Raw genomic sequence first — 7211 nt, forward strand, 5'->3', positions numbered from 1 at the left:
TGGGAAGCGTTTCCTCCTACTGGTTGCTGATACGATCAATGCTCATCGTCCTTTATAACGGTGAATATATATTCTCTCGTTTGACATATTTTTGTTAGTTTGTCTTTGGCATACCTAGTTTTTATCTGTGCATTGTTTTAAGAGAAATATGATGCTATTGTTTTTCTAGTTACCTGACCAGAACAGTTAGAACCTGTTGCAACGAAAAAAAATGCAGCCGCTACGTTGTGATGGAGTTATTATTATTATTATTATTATTATTATTATTATTATTATTATTATTATTATTATTATTATTATTATTATTATTATTATTATTATTCAGTGTTTTCTTTAAAGCGCGAACATTACAATCAACCTAAGATGTCGATATCATTTAGCATACCGCAGCTTCCACGGTTCGTTTCGGGAGATACTTTTTCGATCATTTCTGTAACACACTATTGTCAGTGAACGCCATGGCCTATGGCTGTAAGTGAGTAGTTAGACCAATGACAATAAATGTAGCAGTAAAATAAGTGATAAAGACACATGTGGAAATAATCATATGAAAAATTAATTGAAGAGTAAGAAAGACTTTAAAAAAAAATCAAATCCTCCGTCTCTGTTAGGATTGACCACTAGGATCCCGAAAGTATTACAAATTATATATTTGTATTATTAAACCTTTGCCTCCGTTACTAATCTACACAAAAATGGAACTCGTGAGTCTTTAATGAAAAGAGATGCTACCTACTGGATTATCTGGATAGATTCTGTTAGAATTGAGAGTTATGTTCTGTAGGTTACTTCAAAAGACAGGCATCGACTAGAATTTGAGTACGTCGTAAGTAAATTTTGGTAGGTGTCCTCTGGCGCCAATGTTCAATCCACCACCAATCAGCCAAGGATTTATAAACCATACAGTGAACAACCAGACACATAATAATGTGAAACATTACATGTATTGTACACTTCTGTGACTGAAAATTATCTTAAAGTAAATAAAAAAATTCACACTATGAAACACTGGCCTACAGTACAACGTCTAACTAACGCCCAAAACTCTCTAGACAGTAAAAATATTTTTTGAAGCTGAATGTTGTGTTTGTAATGTTTTTCAGAAAGAAAAAATAAATACCTATATGTTTAGAATAAAAAGAGCAATTTCATAATTTAGACTACATGTCCGACATGTAAATCAAACCTCCTTAACGACTTTTCAGTTTGACTGCTAAGATGGTCTTAAATTCGCAAGCTTAGTTATGTCGGCGGTCGCTTCATACTAAATCAGCTACAGTTAGTAATCCGGACGTTACCTGTGAGATTGTATTCCGTGTAAAACTACAGATCTCAAGACCTATGATTCCAAGATTATAAATTGTGTAAAACATTTTGTGAACTTGCTTTGATATCCAGAGAGCTCTCTATTTTAAAATCAAGCGACATAAAAAATTAAAAAACGGCACTCTTTGACCTGCCTCAAAGAGTAGAACTACCTTATGGAAGACAGCCATGATCATCTAGAAGTAGCTTGAATTTCATTGAAATTTTGAAGGCGATTTGTTCGCTCGTTTGCCTTGTTCGAATTTCGATGTAAAAATAAAAAGTCCTTTACAAGTACTGCAATATAAACGTTCGTCTTCAAAATGAATCTGTTCGTCATTTGTTATAAGCCTTTTGAAGGTCTCGTTTGTCAGATTTAAACTGCTTCCAAAGAAAATTTGCATTGACGACCAAAATTCCCGAAAGCATTAGCCTGCAGTACCACTGGTTGAAAAAGTTTCATTTATCCCTCAAATTAGCATATCCCAGAAACAAAAACATGTAATAAATCAAGGTAGGCTCATAATTTTCTTCCAGAAGTAGAAATGCTCATCAATTTTGTTCGTAGTGTGCAGTGATCATGATAAATAAAATTAGAATTCGATTTTGAAACATGGAGACTGAAATAACACTTGAGATGCAAGATTTAGCTGGAATATTCGTGACTAACAATGTACAGTAGGCCGTATCAGAGAACAATTTCATAAGAGCGAATATTACTCAGTGTATTTTTTTCATCATGGGTAACATTATGCCAGGAAACTAGAAATCTTCTTTGATCGTCTTTGTAATATCCGTATTACTGCACCATAAAGTGAAAATATTTTATTATAAATATATAAAGAGCCAAGATTTAAAATATATACAATCTCTCTTTGACTTGAATTTTTTTAATGGGTTGTGAGAGGTATAAAAAGAAATATTTTGTGCAGCCACTTACGATATCAAACTTATTTGTTTTCTAATATTTACTCTAGTTTCTCGTATTTCCTGATGAAATGACCGCTAAAGCATATGTTGAGAAGTTTATAAAGTTCTTAGTAGAAATACGAAAGGTTGATATCCCTGCCCCATAGTATTCACTGTTACTGCATGTGTGAGTAGGAATGTATTTATTTATTTATTTATTTATTTATTTATTTATTTATTTATTTACTTATTTACTTATTTATTTATTTATTTATTTATTTATTTGTGTATCTTGTATTAATGCATTAATTTTCTAGTGGAATGTGGTGGTTCTAAGTTAAATCCATTATAACTTACAAGAATAATTAGTCCCTATTTACGGTCGGGACAGTCCATTCCCATATGTAAAGAGTTTTGCAATTTTAAAATTATAAAGCGGTTATTTAGAAAGATCTTTTTCTCTGTAATAATCAGAAAATGTAAATCGTATATAGTGTATGGGGTAATCAAGGTATTTTCTGTGCTAACACTGTCGCAGTTACTGTATTTAAAGAACAAGAAACTGACGTAGCCTGGGTGACTCAGTTCATGCTAAAAGATAATAAGTTAAAGACTCACGCTCTTGATGGAAGTACATAATCTGCTTGTCATGTACAGTAGCGTAGCAGAATCATGTGCTGTATAGGAAGTGATAGTAGTGATTTGGATGCCTTGAATACCTGAAGAACGAGAATCGAAGAGACGTTGGATTAAAAGAAGGAACTATAATCTGAAGGTTACAGTCGGAGACCATAACCATTCCTGTTGCTTATTGCGAGATACTGAAATTGTAAGACTTGACGATGTCCTCGTGAAACATGACATCTGCAAGCTATAAATAAAACTCAAATGCTGTCTGTACACATCAGTATTTTTCCACATCTCCGTTTTTGCCTTGGATTATATGTATAAATGTTCAATGTAGATTCAGTTCAGTGTTTGTTTGTTTGTTTGTTTGTTTGTTTGTTTCTTTGTTTGTTTGTTTGTTTGTTTGTTGAAAGCGGCTCAACAGATTTCCTCTAAACTTGGTACTTAATTTCAGGGTTAGCTGTACTATGCACTAGACTGTAAATTATTTTATCAGTATACCTACAGTGGCGTGGCAATATTAAGCGGACCGAAAGAGAAAATGCCAACTTTATCTTTTAATCTTAATTGTATCGAAAAACTTGTGCAAAATTCAGTTTCCGATCCTCGTGTTTTTATGTCTTTCTGCCGTACGAGGAATAATAAAGGATTATTAGAGTTTTCTCTGTGTTAACGCGACACTAATTGGCTGTAGGATGACACTGGGTGACTATTGTTAGTTGAGGTATCCTCTACCTCGTCAGCTGCAAGTCGCTTCCGGTCGATAGCATTACTGAGGGATGATAATAAAGAAAGATACGTTTTCTGCGATTGTACGGAAACTAACCCATCAACGTTGGAAACAAGAGCTAGTTTTAAAAAATACTGAAGTTTTCTCTATCGAATATCTTCGATTTATAATTTTTGTCTTGAAAGAAGGGGAGTAACCTGTTAGCAGTATGGGGGTACTGACTTGGTGGGGACTAGCCGATTACCAGAAGAGTAACATTTTCTTTGAAGAGATGTCTGAAACTCGCATGTAATCTACTGCGAGAAGTACCTTGAGGCTTTAACATTACCAGCATGTCTGTCGTTTGAAATGTTCGGTAGCCTATATTTAAAACATATGTAGGGTAATCAAGGTAGAATGTTTTCTTTTCGACAGGCTCAAAGAATCAGAAATAAGCATACTGAAGTGGGATTATCAGGCTTGATACCCGCTCCTCCTATTTTTTCTCGTGATCTGATAAAAATATTAGATGATGAGTTAATGGAAAGTTATCTTACTCCAAAAAAGGTAATATAACGCTCTTCTGTTGAAAAGGACCCATAAAATTGATTCAACTTAGCTGTTACAAGTTTCATTTTTCACCTTCCACCTAGCCTATCTCAACAAGAATATTAATCACCTCCTTCTGTCTACATTCAGTATTCACCCACCACACACTTTCATATTTACCTAAGTTTGCCTCAAACCCTTCCATTAGTCATTACCATCAGACGTGATTCAGTGTCGCTTGTAGTATTTTATATTGATCGCATGAGGGACGCTTTACATTGTCAAAGAAGGGATACTGTTAAGTTACACACCAGTTATATGAACCCAGATTGTAAATAGAGGGCTGTGTGTGCTACATACAGAGAAGTGGAATATCCCTCCAAATGATGATGGTGATTATTATTATTATTTCGTTATGCCCAACTAAGGAACACGTGTGAACTTATTTAGCACAACGTTTCTTCTTGTCTTCCCAAAATCTCTTCATCCTTTCGCTGTGCTTCTTTTTGCGTTCATTATTATTATTATTATTATTATTATTATTATTATTATTATTATTATTATTATTATTATTATTATTATTTCTTCAGGTCTTCGATTCTCGCAAACGATTGAAAATTTCGCCAAAAATGTAGTTTAATTCGTACCTAGGATAATTTTCATCTCGCTTAGTAGGAGGCTGGTCTTCAGTTTTTCTGAATGTTACGATTCAAGTTTCACTGTTCTGCGAAGGAACGACGATCTTAGATGTTCCCCAATGCTTCAGCATTCTTGTCCAAATGGACCTTCAACGACCGTATTTTCAGTCTGACCGGGCGAGTTGGCCGTGCGCGTGGAGGCGCGCGGCTGTGAGCTTGCATCCGGGAGATAGTAGGTTCGAATTCCACTATCGGCAGCCCTAAAGATGGTTTTCCGTGGTTTCCCATTTTCACACCAGGCAAATGCTGGGGCTGTACCTTAAATAAGGCCACGGCCGCTTCCTTCCAACTCCTAGGCCTTTCCTATCCCATCATCGCCATAAGACCTATCTGTGTCGGTGCGACGTAAAGCCCCTAGCAAAAAAAAAATCTGTCTGGAGGTGATATACGATTTATTGTCTCATCGTAGCGAAGATATGTTGTTAATAGTTTATATTTTACTGTCTCATACAGGCAAATATATTGCAATCTTGTCATAAGAGATAATTATGGCCCGAATTTTTTGAAAATTCATATTATCATATGCAGGTGTGTATTTCGAACGCCGTTGCATATTCTAAACGTAACAATATATTTCAGCATATAAATTTGAAATTAATTTCAATAATATGGAATAAACCGGTTTTGCTTATGTTTTTGACATAACATGCCAGAGGGCTTGACGACAGGAAAGGGGTGGGACTTTTTTGTATTTCTTTTACCATTTCAGAAGGTCAATCAATCAAGCAAGCAAGCAAGCAAGCAAGCAATTACCACTGATTTACGTTTAGGGCACTCTCCCAGGTCGCAGATTCCCTATCTGTTGTTTACCTAGTCTTTTCTTAAATAATTGAAAATAATTTGGAAATTTATTTTTCTTGGTAAATTATTCCAACCCCTAAACCCCCTTCCTAGAAATGAATATTTGACCCAAATCGTCTTACTAAATTCCAACGTTATCTTCACATGCATTGTGATCCTTCCTACTTTTAAAAACACCACTCGAACGTATTAGTCTACTACCGTAATGTCATTCCACTCCATCTCTCCACTGACAGCTCGGAACATACCAGTTGGTCGAGCAGCTCGTCTCCTTTCTCCCAAGTCTTCCCAGCGCAAACTTTGCGACAATTTTGTAACGCTAATATTTTGTCTTATATCACCCAGAACAAATCGAGCTGCTTTTCTTTGGATTTTTTTTCAGTTCTCGAATCAAGTAATTCTGGTGAAGGTCCCATACACCGGAACCATACTCTATTTGGGGTCTTACCAGAAACTTACATGCCCTCTCCTTTCACATCCTTACTACAATCCCAAATGTAGACTACTCTTTATTTACAATCCCATTTATGTGGTTATCCTGTTGAATATCTTTCCTTACATTAACACCTAGGTACTTAACAGTAATCCCCATAAGGAACCTTGAGTTTTATGGGCAGTGAGTCATGGATCACTCAAAAATGCCGTTCTTTCATTGAATTCCGCTGCAGGTGAAAATGGAGAGAAGAGTAAATGCAAGTTAGAGAAAGTGTTAAATTCGCAGCGAGGACGAAAGAAAATCTACCGTAGTCAGTACTTGAGTGATATTAGGGTATCTTTTCTACATGAATGTTTCGGGCTTTTGGCACCTGCATATAAGTACTGCCCAATCATGTCGGCTGAAGTAGAAAGGTAAAAAGTCCCTAAACTCATTTTTGATTGACAGTAGATGTATTGTGTCCCCAAACTTATAGTTGCCTAATGCAATGCTACTTTATGCAGTGAATGATACGTGCAGCCTAAAATGCTGAGTAAATACAATTAGGGTAGGTTAAGTACATATCGTTAATGTTTTTATGCATATTTTCTACATTTTAGTGCATAAATGCATACATATTTGAAGCATGAAATTGCGGGCCCTTGTGATAATACTTAAATATTATTGCAGTAAAATACTGAGGTTATGTAGCCTAGTAATGCATAATAGTTGCAATATACACCGTGAAGTAAAATGTCTTCTAATATGGTAACAATGAATCATTCTGTATAAACTACATACTATTTCTACAGTATTCATTGAGCAAAATCATCAGTTCATTTGATCACTAAGAAGGCTACGTAATGGTGGGAAGCTCACGCAAAAATGCATAATATTACTCGAGAAATGTAGGACTGATTAAGTTTTCACAGTAGGCTAGTAATCGTTTCAAAACAACGAGAATATCTGCACCAACTTAGTACCAATCATGGCCTGAACAGTCATTCTCTGCGTTAACTTATATCTAATCGCGCAGAAGCTTACAATACAACGAACGCACTTTTGTTAATTTAATGTTATAGACTGTTCCTCTTGGTGGCAAGGGAAGAAATATTATGTGTGTTCGAACTATTAGGGCCTAATCAAATTGAATCATTGTAATGTACATCATTATGTTGTTACGTAGGCCTAGTAAGAG

This window comes from Anabrus simplex, chromosome 3, assembly GCF_040414725.1.
Source record: "Anabrus simplex isolate iqAnaSimp1 chromosome 3, ASM4041472v1, whole genome shotgun sequence".
Lineage (NCBI taxonomy): Eukaryota > Metazoa > Arthropoda > Insecta > Orthoptera > Tettigoniidae > Anabrus > Anabrus simplex.